General features: G+C 38.1%; 1 protein-coding gene and 1 pseudogene across 3 annotated transcripts in view; one reads left to right on the top strand and one right to left on the bottom strand.

The window, feature by feature from the left end:
- The window catches only part of PKIG (cAMP-dependent protein kinase inhibitor gamma), a 102,335-nt gene that overhangs the window by 54,795 nt on the left and 30,442 nt on the right, over positions 1 to 17,098 (bottom strand). The gene's annotated exons all lie outside the window — the stretch shown is intronic.
- The window catches only part of LOC133104136 (bromodomain-containing protein 7-like), a 60,385-nt pseudogene that overhangs the window by 12,722 nt on the left and 30,565 nt on the right, over positions 1 to 17,098 (top strand).

Below are 17,098 nucleotides of genomic sequence, written 5' to 3' on the forward strand. Positions count from 1 at the left end.
GCTGTACCAGAAGGTGGGGGGAAAGTCTCCAAGCTCCTTCCAGGTTCCTCAGCCATGACCCAGGTCACTTGATGACAGGAATGATCATGACGAGCTAAGGATAGAGAATGGAAAGGGAGAAAGACTGAAGGGAAGTGGGTCCTGGGAAAGGAAAATAAAATAGGTGAAGAAAAAGGAGGATTTTTAGAAAAGTGAGACAGATGGCAGAGTATGAGGCAGGACCTGTAAGATGGAAGTGCCCTGAGTGGACTCTGAGATCCTTAGGCAGAGCCCTGATTCAAAAGCTTTGATGAGACAACCACAGAGAAAGGACCCCGGAGCTTTCTTCCCATTTCCCATGACTGATCGTATTGCTCCTGGCAGCTCGATGATACTCAGACATCCAGTAGATTTTAGTACAATGAAAGATTAGATCAAGGACAAGGCTATCAGTCCTTAGAACTAAAGGTAACTTCAAACTAATGTGCACCACTGCCATGATTTATAACAAACAGAGACTGTTTATTTAAGAGCTGCAAAGAGGCTATTGTGTCCACAGATGACAATTCTTAGCCAGGAAAAAATTCCAGGCCTGAAGCAGTGCAGTCTTTAAAAGAGAGCAGACTTGCAAAAGATCAAAGGGATCCCCCTCTCCTCCTTGGGGAGGACAAAGGCTGTTGGCAGAGAGATAAGAAGACTCTGTAGATACTTAGGTTGAAGTTTTTTAAAGTCCCATAAGGAAAACAAAAGGAAAGATGATACACTTGAAGATAAATTTAAAGGCAACAAATTAGAAAGGGAACAAAAGCAAGACAGGCTGCTTCTGTGAGAGAAACTAGAGGAAGCTGACCCAAAAGCCCATTAACAGTCAGTTTGAATTTGAGAAAATTAGATGGGACAATAACACTGAGACTTCTCCATCCCATGGATCCCATGATAGGAGAACCAGGCTACTGCCTTGTAAGATGGGGAATAAAACCAGAAGACTTCAGTGTGGACTGAATATGTTACATGTGGTCAAAGAAGAGAAGAACAAAGTTCACGGTCCCTACAATTCTTATGCACCAACTACTAACTCCATGTTTACAAATATCAGCAAGAATGATTCTGATTTAATTGACTTAAGTGATAGGAAAGATGGATCTTCTACGGACTCTTCAGCATCCATTAGTTTCTGGCCATATCCCAAGATTATCCATATGTTTCTTGGACTTCTAACAATAGAATCCTCTATGAACTGAAGACACTTTTATCTGAAGCTGAGAGCTAAAAGGGACACTTAACAGAGCAAAAGGCAAAAATAAAATAAAATAAAACACATTTCAATTACAGAAATAGAGCCAATAGTTCCTTTGGACTCTAGCAATCAAGACAGGCTCGCAACACTGAATGCACTAAGCAACGCTGGCACGCCAGGTGAGGTTTCTGGCCGAAGGGGCTGATGTCCCAAGGGAACCACGTTGAGGACATCATACTACTTAGGGAGCTCTAAGAGGCCCAGAATGAATGTTGCAGCACTGACTGCCTGTCTCAGTCTCTTAGGACCCTCTTGCACAGACAGTATCTCCCTGAACAAGTAAACAATAATCTTAAAGAACTTGCACAGCAAGTAACTCCTGTTGCAACTACTCAAATCTCCGTAGTGCAAAAGCAGCCACTGAGAATGTGTAAACAAATGAGCGTGGCTGTATTACGATAAGACTTTATTTACCAAAACAAATGGCAGGCCAGATTTGACCTGCAGGCCAGAGTTTGCCGATTTCTCATTAGAGGACGGGATACTGGTAGTCAATGGCATGCAATGTTGAAAGAGTTTTAAAAGTCATCACCTACGGTCATCTCAAGTGAAGTCCATACTGAAAGCAGAGCTATTTCAAACTCAGTCGTCGCTGCTGTACACCAATGAAAGGCATGAGGAATATAAAGGTCATGAACTGGGCTAAGTGCATCTAACTGCACTGAAGACCTTAAAGAAAATTATGAACTCAGGTTATAGGGCTGTTCTGGGGCAGAGTTTCTGATGTCCAGCATCTAATGCCATTTTTGCTGAAGAAGTGAGTCTAGGCAGCAGTGGTGTTTTCTCTAAAACAGTCCTCCTTAGTGTGGCTGGGCATTTCTATGGAAACACTGTCCCTGACTGCTTTATTTCTACCTGTGTAACATTCAAGCCCAGATCTATCAACTTCCTGGAGACTGTAAACTACTTTGCTTAAACCAGCTACAGTAGATTTTGTGGTTTGCCACTAAGAATCCTGACCAATACATGCCCCCAATAAGCACCTCTACTGGAGTTCCCAGCATAGTACATTATGATTATTTGTTATATTTCTGTCTCCCTTAGTAGATGGAGAATGTGTTTTACTCAACACTGTAGCCCCAGCACCCAGCACGATGCCTGGCAAACAGAAGACACCTAATAAATTAGTATAGATGAATAGACAGATTAGAAAAAACACAAACACATGAAAGCTACTGCTTTAGTTAGAGTGGTGAGATAAGCAATTTTAAAATGATGTTTTAATATATTTTCTTTAGTGCCTAGGTAATTCATTCAAGACCAAGTAGCACAGTAGTATTCATATTAGAGACCACAAATCCTAATGAAGGAAAATGATTGCTAATTCTCTTTATTTCCATTGGTAAGTGTGAACTGAGTTTCAAAGGTTTGAACATTTTTTTTTTAAGTACAGTTGATTTACAATGTGTTAATTTCTGCTATACAGCAAAGTTGACTCAGTTATATACATATATACATTCTTTTTTATATTCTTTTACATTATGGTTTATCCCAGGATATTGAATATAGTTCCCTGTGCTATACAGTTGAAAGGTTTGGACATTTGTATCCAGAACAATGACAGAAATGTGAAATTATGATCAGGAAGACGTGTTCCCTCCTGTGCTCACAACGTGTCTTATAACGTAATAAATGGAAACAGAAAGTTAAGGAAAGATCACTGGATGAGATGGACTCGGGATCAGGCAAACAAAGTCAGAAAAGAGAGCCCTCTGAAACTGATGATCATAAAAATAATGGCTAGAATTCACTGTAACTCATGCTACATCACAATTTAGAGACTGCTTATAAATGAAATCAAGCTGCGTCCTTTCATAACATCAGAAAACAGTTAATTCAAAATGGAACAAAAATGGGATCAAAATCATAACACGTCATGAGACCTATGGTACTGCAATAATAGGAAGTTTCGGGAAATGAACAGAAATACTGAAAAAGTACTCATTTTAAAACTGACTTTTGGCTTCCCTGGTGGCGCAGTGATTGAGAATCTGCCTGCCAATGCAGGGGACACGGGTTCGAGCCCTGGTCTGGGAAGATCCCACATGCCGCGGAGCAGCTGGGCCTGTGAGCCACAATTACTGAGCCTGCGCGTCTGGAGCCTGTGCTCCGCAACAAGAGAGGCCGCGATAGTGAGAGGCCCGCGCACCGCGATGAAGAGTGGCCCCCGCTTGCCGCAACTAGAGAAAGCCCTCGCACAGAAACGAAGACCCAACACAGCCATAAATAAATAAATAAATAAAAATTAAAAAAAAAAGAAACTTGCTTTAAAATAAATAAATAAAAAATAAATAAAATAAAATAAAAACTTTTTTTCCTACCTGCTATGGGGAAGAGGGAGCTTTGACTTCAAATGCTCAGCTCATTCCAATTCCTTTGAGTGAAAGGAATTCCATCCCCTAAAATATGATCACGATTCTTTTTACAAGTCTACCCCACAGTCAAAATTAATCTCTCCATCTGTCTGAGAAAGGTGAGGTTCATAAGTAGAGTCTTATACCTCACACCAAAAATAGCTCCTGGTGGATCTACAGATTTAAATGCAAAAATATCAAACCACATAAGTACTAGAAAAATACACAGCACAGCATTTTATAACCTCACAATGGGGGAGGTCTTTCTAAGTATGATATAAAACCCAGAAGTCATTAAAGAAAATATTGATAAATGTGACTATGAATATAAATAAAAATACTCTGCATGGCAAAAATCATGATCAGCAAAGTAAAAATCAAATGTCAAACCAGGAAAAACTATTTCATATCATGAATAGCCTCTTTACCCTGTAAAGTGTTTCTAGGAATTGAAAAGACAAAGACCAACAACCCAAGGGGAAAATATGCTCAGAATATGAACAGGGAATTTACAGTAAAGGAAATACATATGGCTCTGAATATATGAAAAGAACTCAACCTTATTCTATTTTTCACTTACCACTGGAGAATATCAGAAAGTCTGACAACACACTGTTTGGTGTTAGAAAACAGGAATTCTCATCCATTGCTGATTCAGTCATACATTGGTGTAGCATCATTTAGGAAATCAATATAAAAAATTCACACATCTGCCTTGGCAAATCACTTCTAGGGATTTATCACAAAAGCATACTTTCACAAGTGTGAAATATGTATTCATTGCAGCAAAAGATTAGAAATAATCTAAATACACATCAATAAGGGATAGGTTAAATAAAGTAAGGTACTTTCAAGCAAAAGAAGCCTATGCAACCATAATAATTTAGAAAGACAATGATAGTTATTTAGTGGTACAAAAATATTCCAAAATATGTATGTTTTTAAAAGCCTGACGTGGAACAATATTAACAGTATACTACTAAAGTTGTAGTTAAGGAAAGAAAAAAATATACATATTTACTTTTATATGCATCAAATATCTCTAGAAAAATACATGAGAAACTGGAAACAGTGGTAGGTCTCCCCAGGCTAGCTAAAGAGTAAGAATGAAACGAAGATTTTTCTTTTTTCTCTTAGAGATACACGATCCAATCAAGAACCACACTTTGGAATTGATTGTTTTATTTCTTGAATCTCTTCTGTTCTAGAATAGCGGCCCCATGTCTTGTAAAGAACTAATATCTTTACAGTAGTGAGTAGTCTAATATTTGCAACATGATCTATCTCAACTTTTATTTGGGTTTTTTAATGTCTCTCAATAGTTTTATGATTTTCTCCATAGGGACCTGCTATTTTTGATGTTGTGATAGAGATTATCTTTTTTATTTTTAACATCTTTATTGGAGTATAATTGCTTTACAACGTTGTGTTAGTTTCTGCTGTATAACAAAGTGAATCAGCTATGTGCATACGTATATCCCCATATCTATGCCCTCTTGCGTCTCCCTCCCACCCTCCCTATCCCACCCCTCTAGGTGGTTGCAAAGAACTGAGCTGATCTCCCTGTGCTATGCAGCTGCTTCCCACTAGCTATCTATTTTACATTTGGTAGTGTATATATGTCAATGTTACTCTCTCACTTCCTCCCAGCTTACCCTTCCCCCTCCCCGTGTCCTCAAGTCCATTTAGAGATTATCTTTTAAAATTTAATTTTCTATTTGTAGCTGGTATACAGAAATATAATTGATTTTGTATATTGATTTAGTATTCAGCAAACTTGCAAAACTTTTATTAACTTTAATAATGTATATATAGAATTTTTTGTAATTTCTATATAATCATGTCATCTATAAACAATAAGTTATTAATTCTTTCTTTCTAATACTTAAACATTTCATTTTTCTTGTCTCATTACAATTACTAGAACTTCCAACAAATGTTGAATAGACAAGATGAAAATGGGCAACTCTGGTTCCTGACGTCAAAGTGGAAATTTCCTCAAAGTGAAAATTTACCATTAAGTATTATGTTTGCTGTACATGTTTTATAGTTATTTTATTTTATTTTTTTAATGAAAGCTTCTTTCTTTCTTTCTTTATTTTTTTGGCTGTGTTGGGTCTTTGTTTCTGTGCGAGGGCTTTCTCTAGTTGCGGCGAGCGGGGGCCACTCTTCATCGCGGTGCGCGGGCCTCTCACTGTCGCGGCCTCTCTTGTTGCGGAGCACAAGCTCCAGACGCGCAGGCTCAGTGGTTGTGGCTCATGGGCCTAGTTGCTCCGCGGCATGTGGGATCTTCCCAGACCAGGGCTCGAACCCGTGTCCCCTGCATTTGCAGGCAGATTCTTAACCACTGCGCCACCAGGGAAGCCCTATAGTTACTTCTTTACCAGATTAAGAAAGCTCCCTTCTATTCCTAGATGGCTAAAAGTTGTTGTTGTTGTTTTAATCAGGAATGGATGTTGAATTTTATCATACAATCATGATTTTTCCCTTTTAATCTGTTAGCAAACTATCCTTTATTGAGTCTTTGGTATTAAACCAATCTTGCATTTCTGGTATAAACCCAACTTGGTCATGATGTATTATCCTTTTCATATACTGTTAGAGCAAATTGTATTTTCCAAAGATAGCCTCAACGACATTACCCCATCCCACATGCTTTTCGTTTTTCTTTTTTCTTTTTTGGCTGCGTTGGGTCTTTGCTGCTGAGCACGGGCTTTCTCTAGTTGTGGCGAGCGGGGGCTACTCTTCTTTGTGGTGCACAGGCTTCTCATTGCAGTGGCTTCTCTTGTTGCGGAGCATGGGCTCTAGGCACGCGGGCTTCAGTAGTTGCAGCACGCGGGCCCATAGAATGTGCGGGCTTCAGCAGTTGTGGCTTGCAGGCTCTACAGCACAGGCTCAGTAGCTGTGGTGCATGGGCTTAGTTGCTCCGCGGCACCACATGTTTTTCTTACAATGTGACCTTGACACTCCTCCCATTGAGTGGTGGGGTCTATGATCCTTTCCCTGGAATCTGGAGGGACCTTTGTCTCAACCAAGAGAGTACTATGGATATGGTGGTATGTGAATTTCAAGACTAGATTATAAAAATGCTGAGCACTTCCAATTTGCTCTCTTGGGACTCTGCACTTGAAACCCAGCTGCCATGCTGTGAGGAAGTTTGAACTAGTCCATTCAGACATACCACAAGGAGAGATCATATGCAGGCGTTCCAGTTGAGATGAGCTGAGGTTCTACACAACAGCCAGCTGAGGGTCTTTACAATAGCAAGCCTCAACTGTAGGACATGCAAATGAAAATGCCTCCAGATGATTCCAAGATTTTGAGTCTTCCAATCAGAGGGCCCAGAAAACGTGGAGCAGAGACAAGCTGTCACCATTTTGCCCTGTCCAAATTCCTGACTCACAGAATCCCTATAATAATAAAATGGCTGTTTTAAGCCACAGCATTTTGGTTAGTTTCTTACACCACTACAGTAAGTGAAATATTGGACTTGCTTTGCTAATATTTAGTTTAGGATTTTTCATATCCATAAGTAAAAGGGGCTGTGAATTTTCTTTTCTTATAATGTTATTGTCAGGTTTCTTTGTTTTGCTAACCCTTTTTTCTATTCTCAGGAAAAGTTTGTATGATATTAATTCTTTCTCTCTTAAATGTTTGATATATCTTCCTAGGGAAGGCATACAGGGCTGCAGTTTTTCTTGTGGGAAGGTTTTTAATTGCTGACTTAATTAATAGCTATATTATTAATAAATGTATCCATTCACCTAAATTTCTAAAATTTTGGGCATAAAGTTGTTCATTATATCTTATTATCTTGTTAATAACTATAAGATCCCCCTTTTCACTCTTGACAGTGGTTATCTGTACTTTTCCTTCCTTTTCTTTTTTTTTTTTTTTATTTATTTTTCATTCATTCATTCATTCATTAGCCTGCACTGGGTCTTAGTTGCGGCACACGGGATCTTTGTTGCGGCGTGCGGGCTCTTTAGTTGCAGCACGCGGGCTCCTTAGTTGCGACACGTGGACTTCTTGGTTGCAGCATGCAGGCTCTTAGTTGCGGCATGTTAACTCTTAGTTGCGGCATGCATGTGGGATCTAGTTCCCTGACCAGGGATCGAACCCAGGCACCCTGCATTGGGAGCACGGAGTCTTACCCACTGGACCACCAGGGAAGCACCTCCTTCCTTTTCTTGATCAACCTCACTACAGTATGTCATTTTCATTAATCTTTTCCAAGAACCAAGCCTTGCCTTCACTGGTATTCTGTATTATACATTTGCTTTATACTTCATTCATTTCTCTTCTTCTCATTCTTTCTTTCCCTTTATTTTGTTTTGCTGGGCTTTTTCTGACTTCTTTATATAAATGTTTGCTCAGTTTTTAGCCTTTCTTCTTTCCTAATACATGCATTTAAGGCTATATACTTTTTAAAAAAATTTTACTTATTTTTGGCTGCGTTGGGTCTTCATTGCTATGCACGGGCTTTCTCTAGTTGCGGCAAGTGGGGGTTACTCTTCACTGCAGTGCACGGGCTTCTCTTGTTGCGGAGCATGGGCTCTAGGCGCGCGGGCTTCAGTAGTTTCAGCACGCAGGATCAGCAGTTGTGGCACATGGGCTTAGTTGCTCTGCAGCATGTGGGATCTTCCTGGACCAGGGATCAAACCCATGCTCTCTGAATTGGAAGGCAAATTCTTAACCACTGCTCCACCAGGAAGTCCCTGAGGATATTTTTGGGGTTTTCGTGTTCTAGTTCTTTTCATGGGTGTCCTGTTTCCTTATGAATCTGTTTTCTTCTTATGTGCTGCTCATTATATTAAAAAATTATTGAGAGGATGATTCTGATGCTCAGGATGATAACATCTTCCTCTAGAGAGGATTTTCACTTGCTTCTGTCAGTTGCCCAATGATGTTATTGGCTTAGGACAATCAAGATAAAGCTTCCCTGGACCTGAAAGCTTGGTTGCAAGACTATGTGAGGGCTGATTTAGTTCAAGATCCCCCTTATGTCCCTAGGGGTTCCATTCAAACTGGAGGGGTAGTTTATTTGTGTCTCTGACAGTCAATAAGCTATGAATTCTGCCCTCATGGATGAGGCTACCAAAAGCACAGCTTAACCTCACAGATGCTTTCTCAGGATAAGCAAATGCCTTCAGGGCAAAAATGATTTTGGTAGCTAGGCTTACCTGTCTTAATTTTTGCATTCTTCCAGATGTTGGTATGGTAATCCTTCAATATCATGTAAACTTTTTGAAGCTTTCAAGAAAATATCTTTATATTTTGTCCAGCTTTCTAAACTCATCAGCAGGGCTGATCCAAATGACCTAGACTGCCACGACTGGAAGTAGAATTCCAACCATATATCTTTGAGTAACTTGTGAATTTTGCACCATAAAATGGTATTGTCTATTCAAATAACTAAATACAATGAATTTTTGAAAAGATAAGAAGTAAAGTGATGAAAGGATCCAATATTGAGGAAAACGTATACATGGAAAGGAGACAAGAAAAAGGAAGTTGATTTACCTTTCAGAATTTCATAGGATAATCTACAGGAATATCATGGGTACTGATGAACATGTGAGCGTTTTAATGGAAAAATATAATTAGCTAATCAAAATGTCTTAATACACTTATTCCTTGGTAAATGCTGAAATTCTATACTCCAGCCATTTGAACTTGCTTTTCCACCTGGTTTGACACCTTGTGGCTTTCATGGAATATCTGCTTATAAGTAACTCTGTATCTTGTAAGTTAAAAGAAAGCCAGCTCACTCTGTAGATTAGAGTGTAAACTAGTGCAAACTTCTAACGATGAAACTGGAAATATTCAACAAAATTTAAAGCGTACATACCCTTGTTAAGGCACAGTCTTCTACTAGTATTTGATTCCGCAGATCTACTTACAAAAATTCACAAAGATACACAAAAAATTTTCTTTGCAACAGTTTTTGCCAATGAAAAACTGAATATGACAACTTGAATATTCACCAAGAGGAAGTAAGTTAAATAAATTATGACATATTTATACAGCAGGGTACCACTGCGATGGAAATTCATCATTTTTTAAAAGCTGTCCCTCATCCAACTGCCTCCTTCTATTTGGAGGTACTCCCTCACTTGAATCTTAAGCAAGTGACACAAAGATAAAGGGACAGCTGGAATTTTTTCCTGACAGTGTCCTAAGGCAATGATGGCAACATACTGGCCTGGCTACTTTAGCTAAGAGAGGCTCACTAAGCCTACTACTTCATGGTCCTCTAGGCCCGCCTTGGTCCTGACCATTTTCAAACTTTTGTCCTACATCCCTCCAGTGCATTCCCTGCTTCTATTACTCAAAGCAAAAAGGTTTGTAACTGATGCAACTATGAAGTCATTTAAAAGAATAAAATGGATCTATGTGAACACTAGTGGCAGAACAATATGTACAATATGATCTCATTCGTATAATTTTAAAGCAACCAACAGATCTAATATTTCTGCTTAGATATGCACAATTTCTGAAAAAAATTATCCAGGAATGTTTTTTTATAATGGTTACTTCTATGAAATGAGAATGGGGACTTGGAGGAAGAGGGAAAAGACATTTTACTTATTCTGTACTTAAAAAAAAATTATTTTTATTTTTAAAAAGCTTCTTTTAAAAAGGAAAACAAAAGCCACATGAGATGGACTGTTCTGAATCTGAGATACATGAAATCTCTAGGTGCTTATTCTTACTGAGGACCATTCAAAGCCATAGCCCATTATTATCATCCTTTAGGTGACAGGTGATAAGAAATCATCGAAATATTTTAAGTGGCAGGTGACATGTGTAAAGTAGGATTTAGATATAACTTCGGCAGAAGGAGCCCTACCAGGAGGATGGACTAAGTAAATACATGGCAGAAAAAGACACACTGATTAGACTTGAAGAAATATGAGCTTGGACTGGAGAGTTGGCAGTAGAAAAGGAATAGAAGGGAATATTGCAAAAGACAAGATTATCATATCTCATACAATTGTTTACTGCTCAAATACTTACTGAATGTCTACTATGACTGCCACAGGGCAAAAGGTATATGAACTTTACCAAAATCAACCAACCAAATAAACAAATCATATGGTCTACTTAAGTCCCAGTTTTCTTCCTTGTAAAATGGAAAGAACAAAATACCCAATTCATAGGACTGCTATAAAGATTAAAGGAAACTATATATAAGACATACTAAATCTTCCATAAATGTTAACTATTACTAGTACTACTATTATTATTGGTACTTCAATGATGAGAATGACAATTTAAATAGCAAAAATAATACCCAAGTAGCCTATCTTTCAGAAACATACCCATGTTATGGAATAGGGTGTCATAGATTCATTCTGCTGTATTAAAATATTGTGGTCATTTAAAGACTGAAAGTTTTATTCCTAATGACTTGTGGCTTTATAGGGGTCCCTTGCAGAAAGCTGATCAACTTTGAAAAAATAGAGAAGTTCCTAGCTCCTCTGCTACACAAAGTCTCCCTCCCAAGTTCCCTCTCAGTCTCAGACACGGAAAAGTCTTGGGAATCCAAAGTAGTACCAAATATCATGTTTGCACTATATACCCCACTGCAGTTCAAGACCAAGGTATAAAGGTATAGCTTCTTTTAAACATTTACTGTTCAGGAAATATTGGAGAATTGACTGGTAAAATAGTATAAAGAAATGAAAAGGGCAAGTCAGTAAGTATAGATTACTCTAAATATACTGAAAATCCCAATAAAACTATTTATTTATATCTGACCGTAACAGGAGAGGTAAGATTCATGGCTCCCTTCTTAATTTTAATGACGCACTCACATTTCAAGATATGCAACACCAGCAGCTTACTATGAAATTGCAACAATCCTGGAAGGCTTGAAGGAAAATGAGCTTGGCCAAACTAGACTTCTTTCCACTATCATAAAAATAATGAGTGAGGGCTTTTGAAAAATGTGGCATATTCAAAAGACTTGGCAGAAAGGAAACCATGTGCAGGAGCGACTTAACCCTACACTTCTAGTTTGATTTCACATACCAACTTAAGAAAATTAGTAAAAAATAACTAAGTATCTCTCAAATCTATACTCTACCATAAATGACAAAGAAAATGTTATACTCAGAATCCAAACTTAGTACAGATCTTCATAAACTTACTACTATTATTAGCCAAAAGGTATAATTATGGCTAGCATTAACTTTTGGTTGTCATATATGGGGAGTAAGGTACCTATCAATTGAAATATATGTGCCAAACATATATTTTTAAAACTTGGAAATTCAACTAAGTGAGGATAAAAGAATAAAAAGATTATTTTAGGCAATAAATGATTTAGCTGCTAACAGTAATCAATCAATGATAAATTTTATAATTGGAGGAGGTCTCTAAAATTCTTTCCAACTCTTGCATTCTATGAGTTGGGTTTCATCATGCAAAAAGTATTTTCTTGTCTGAAAAAAATATGTATATATGAGTAACATAAGCAAAATGGCAGAAAAAGAGTGTTCTACTGTCTCCTCCCCCAAAAACACCAATTTTGACAATCACACATGGGCAAGAGTACCTCTGTGGAAAGCCAGGAATCCAGCAAAGAATTTTTTGCACATGGTTGGAGCAAAAAAAGAAAAAAGAAAAAAAAATCTGAGACTGGACTCAAAGAGAGTAAGAAGAACAGTTTCACTTTATCCAAATCATCCCTCCCCCAAGGTGGCACAGCTCAGAGCCAAGAGAGACCTTCTTAGCCCGTGATTTCTCCCACAGGGAAAAGTGAGAACATGTAAGTGAGAGCCTGGCTGCCCTAGCCATGCAAGATGCTGCCAAAGAGACCCACTTTTTTCTCACCCTATCCAATACTGAAGTACTGACTAGTGAAGTGGGGGAGAAGGCAAGGAGAACAGCAGTCAGGGCTCTTGAAAGGCATCAAAGGGAAACAGATTCTGCTATAATCCCTTTGTAGACTCTATCAAGAAGCCACACACAAGCCACTGGGGACACCTTGCCTGAAGATCACCCCCCAACTGGCCCAGGGGCACCCACAAGGATCCATGTGCCTCACCCACACAAACCCCATACCAGAGCTGACTCCATGTGTGCGCCCTGAAGGCAGTGAGTGCAAGCCTTTGCAGAAAGCTAGGGAGCACACGGAAAAAGCTGGCTCAACTTTGCAGGACTGGGATAAAGCAAACAAACTTTAGCATTCAGACCACCCAAGGGAGAGCAAATGGGAGGCTGTCAGCACCCAGCCTGGCTTTGTAGGATCAAGAGAAGGCATACAATCTTAAGAATTCCTTCTCAAGGGGAACAAAAAGTGTGGAGTACGTGTATTCATAGAAAAGATCTGAGAAAGCCTCAGAATCCCCAGAAGGGTGAGGAGAAGGTATTTCTCTCCCAAAGCCAGTCAGTAAAGATGTCCTCTTAAAATGTGAAGATGGCAATGCAATACTTCAAGGAACATGGGAAATCAAGGAAACATAACATCACTTAAAAAAACAAAGTAACTTTCTGGTAAGTGACCCCCCCAAAAATGGAGATCTGCAATTTACCCAATGACGAATTCAAAATAGTCATTTTAAGGACGCTCAGTGAACTACAAGAAAACACAGAAAAGGAGAAATTGACATTAACACAGTAACACCCAGCTTATATCAATAGATCATCCAGACAGAAAATCAATAAGGAAACACTGGCTTTAAGTGACACATCAGATCAGATGAACTTAAAAGTTATATATAGAACATCCCATCCAAGAGGAGCACAAGACACATTCTTTTCAAGTGTACATGGAACATTTTCCAGGATAGATCACATGATAGGACACAAAATAAACTTCAGTAAATTTAAGAAAATTGAAATCATATCAAGCATCTTTTCTGACCACAACGCTATGAGACTAGAAATCAACCACAAGAAAAAAAACTGCAAAAAACAGAAACACATGGAGGCTACAAAATATGCTACTAAACAACCAATGGATCACAAACAAATGAAAATAAAAACACAATGACTCTCCAAAATCTATGGGATGCAGCAAAAGCAGTTCTAAGAGGGAAATTTATCGTGATAAAAGTTTACCTCAGGAAAAAAGAAAAGTCTCAAATAAACAACCTAACATTATACGTAAAGGAACTAGAAAAATAAGAACAAACAAAACCCAAAGTTAGTAGAAGGAAAGAAATCATAAAGATCAGAGCAACAGTAAATTAAATAGAGACAAAAAAATAGAAAAGATCAATGAAATGAAGAGCTGATTTTTTGAAGATAAACAAAATTGATAAAACTTTAGCCAGACTCAACAAGAAAAAGAGAAGACCGAAATCAATAAAACCAGAAATGAAAAAGGAGAAGTTACAACTGACACCTCAAAATTACAAACTCCTAAGAGATTATTATGAACAACTATATGCCAATAAAACTGACAATCTAGAAGAAATGGACAAATTCTAGAAATGTACACTCTCCCAACTGAACCAGGAAGAAACAGAAAATATGAACAGACCAATTACCAATAATGAAATTAAAATCAGTAATAAAAAAATATGCCCAACAAACAAGTCCAGGACCAGAGGACTTCACAGGTGAATTCTACCAAACATTTAGAGAAGAGTTAACACCCATCCTTCTCAAACTTTTCCAAAAAATAGCTGAGGGGGGAAGGCTACCAAACTCACTCTGTGAGGCCAGCATTACCCTGATACCAAAACCAGACAAAGCTTTCACAAAAAAAGAAAATTACAGCCAATATCACTGATGAACATAGACGTAAAAATCCTCAACAAAATATTACCAAACCAAATCCAACAATACATCAGAAGGATCACACACCATAATCAAGTGGAATTTATCCTATGGATGCAATGATGGTTCAATATCCACAAATCACTCAATATGATATGCCACATTAACAAACTGAAGAATAAAAACCATGTGATCATTTCAATAGATGCAGAGAAAGCTTTTGATAAAATTCAACACCCATTTATGATAAGAAGAAAAAAACTCTAAGAAAGTGGATATAGATGGAACATACCTCAACATAATGAGAACCATATATGATAAGCATCATACTCAACGGTGAAAAGCTGAAAGCATTTCCTCTAAGATCAGGAACAAGACGCGGGTGCCCACTCTCGCCACTTTTATTCAACATAGTATTGGAAGTTCTAACCACAGGAATTAGACAAGAAAGAAATGAAAAGAATCCAAACTGGAAAAGGAAGAAGTAAAACTGTCACTGTTGCAGATGACATAATACTATACATAGAAAATCCTAAAGATGCCACCAAAAAACTACTAGAGCTCATCAATAAATTCAGTAAAGTTGCAGGATATAAAATTAATATAGAGAAATCTGTTGCATTTCTATATACTAACAACAAACCATCACAAAGAGAAATTAAGGAAACAACCCCATTTACAATCATATCAAAAACAATAAAATACCTAGAAATAAACCAACCTAAACAGGTAAAAGACCTGTACTCGGAAAACTACAAGACACTGAAGAAAGAAACTGACGATGACACAAACAGATGGATATACTGGGTTGGCCAAAACATTTGTTTGTTTTTTTCCATAAGATGGCTCTAGTAGTGCTTAGTTGTCTTTAACTTCATTTGAAACAATTTTGTTAGATTGTATTGTGATAGCTGTCATATCAACGTGCATTTAAAAAAAAACAACATCAAAACTGGTGAATTTTTGTGTAGCCATTTTAATATTGAAGATGGAAGAAAAAAAGCAACATTTTCGGCATATTATGCTTTATTATTTCAAGAAAGGTAAAAACGCAACTGAAACGCAGAAAAAAAAGATTTGTGCAGTGCATGGAAAAGGTGCTGTGACTGATCGAACGTGTCAAAAGTGGTTTGCAAAGTTTCAGGCTGGAGGTTTCTCGCTGGATGGTGCTCCATGGTCAGGTAGACCAGTTGAAGTTGACAGCAATCAAATTGAGACATTAATTGAAAACAATCTATACCATGCAGGAGATGACTGACATATTCAAAATATCCAATATCCAAGCACTGAAAATCATTTGCACCAGGTTGGTTAAGTTCATTGCTTTGATGTTTGGGTTCCACATAAGTTAAGCAAAAAAAAACCTTCTTGACCATATTTCCACATGCGATTCTCTACTGAAAAGTAAGGAAAATGTTCCATTTTTAAAACAAATTGTGACAGGTGTTGAAAGGTGGATACTGTACAATAATGTAGAATGGAAGAGATTGTGGGGCAAGCGAAATTAACCACCACCAATCACACCAAGGCCGGTCTTCACCCAAAGAAGGTGATAAGTATATGGTGGGATTGGAAGGGAATCCTCTATTATGAGCTCTTTTCGGAAGACCAAATGATTAATTCTAACAAATACTGCTCCCAATTAGACCAACTGAAAGCAGTATTCAAAGAAAAGCGTCAGGGATTATCAACAAAAAATGCATAATCTTCCATCAGGATAATGCAAGACTGTCTGTTTCTTTGATGACCAGGCAAAAACTGTTACCGCTTGGCCAGGAAGTTCTGATTCATCCACTGTATTCACCAGACATTGCACCTTCAGAATTTATTTTGGTCTTTACAAAATTATCTTAATGGAAACAATTTCAATTTCCTGGAAGACTGTAAAAGGCAACTGGAACAGTTCTTTTCTCAAAAAGATAAAAAGTTTTGGGAAGATGGAATTATGAATTTGCCTGAAAAATGGCAGAAGGTAGTAGACCAAAACGGTGAATACATTGTTCAATAAAGTTCTGGGTGAAAATGAAAAATGTGCCTTTTATTTTTACCTAAAAACCAAAGGAATGTTTTGGCCAACCCAACATATACCATGTTCATGGAGTGGAAGAATATTGTTAAAATGACTGTACTACCCAAGGCAATCTACAGCAAAATACCACAGGCATTTTTCACATAACTAGAACAAAAAATTTTTAAATCTGTATGGAAACATGAAAGACCCCGAATAGCCAAAACAATGTTGAGAAAGAAGAGCAGAGGTGGAGGCATCATGCTCCCTGACTTCAGGCTATACTAAAAGCTTTAGTAATCAAAACAGTATGATAGGCCTTCCCTGGTGGCGCAGTGGTTAAGAACACGCCTGCCAATGCAGGGGACACTGGTTCGAGCCCTGGTCTGGGAAGATCCCACATGCCGCGGAGCAACTAAGCCCGTGCACCACAACTACTGAGCCTGTGCTCTAGAGCCCGCAAGCCACAACTACTGAGCCCATGTGCCTAGAGCCCGTGCTCAGCAACAAGAGAAGCCACCGCAATGAGAAGCCTGTACACTGCAACAAAGAGTAGCCCCCGTTTGCTGCAGCTAGAGAAAGCCTGCACGGAGCAACAAAGATCCAATGCAGCCAAAAATAAATTAATTAAATTAAAAACCAAAACAAAATAGTATGATACTCGCACAAAAATAAATACATAGATCAATGGAACAGAATACAGAGCCCAGAAATAAACCCACACAC

This window comes from Eubalaena glacialis, chromosome 13 (assembly GCF_028564815.1).
Source record: "Eubalaena glacialis isolate mEubGla1 chromosome 13, mEubGla1.1.hap2.+ XY, whole genome shotgun sequence".
Taxonomy (NCBI): domain Eukaryota; kingdom Metazoa; phylum Chordata; class Mammalia; order Artiodactyla; family Balaenidae; genus Eubalaena; species Eubalaena glacialis.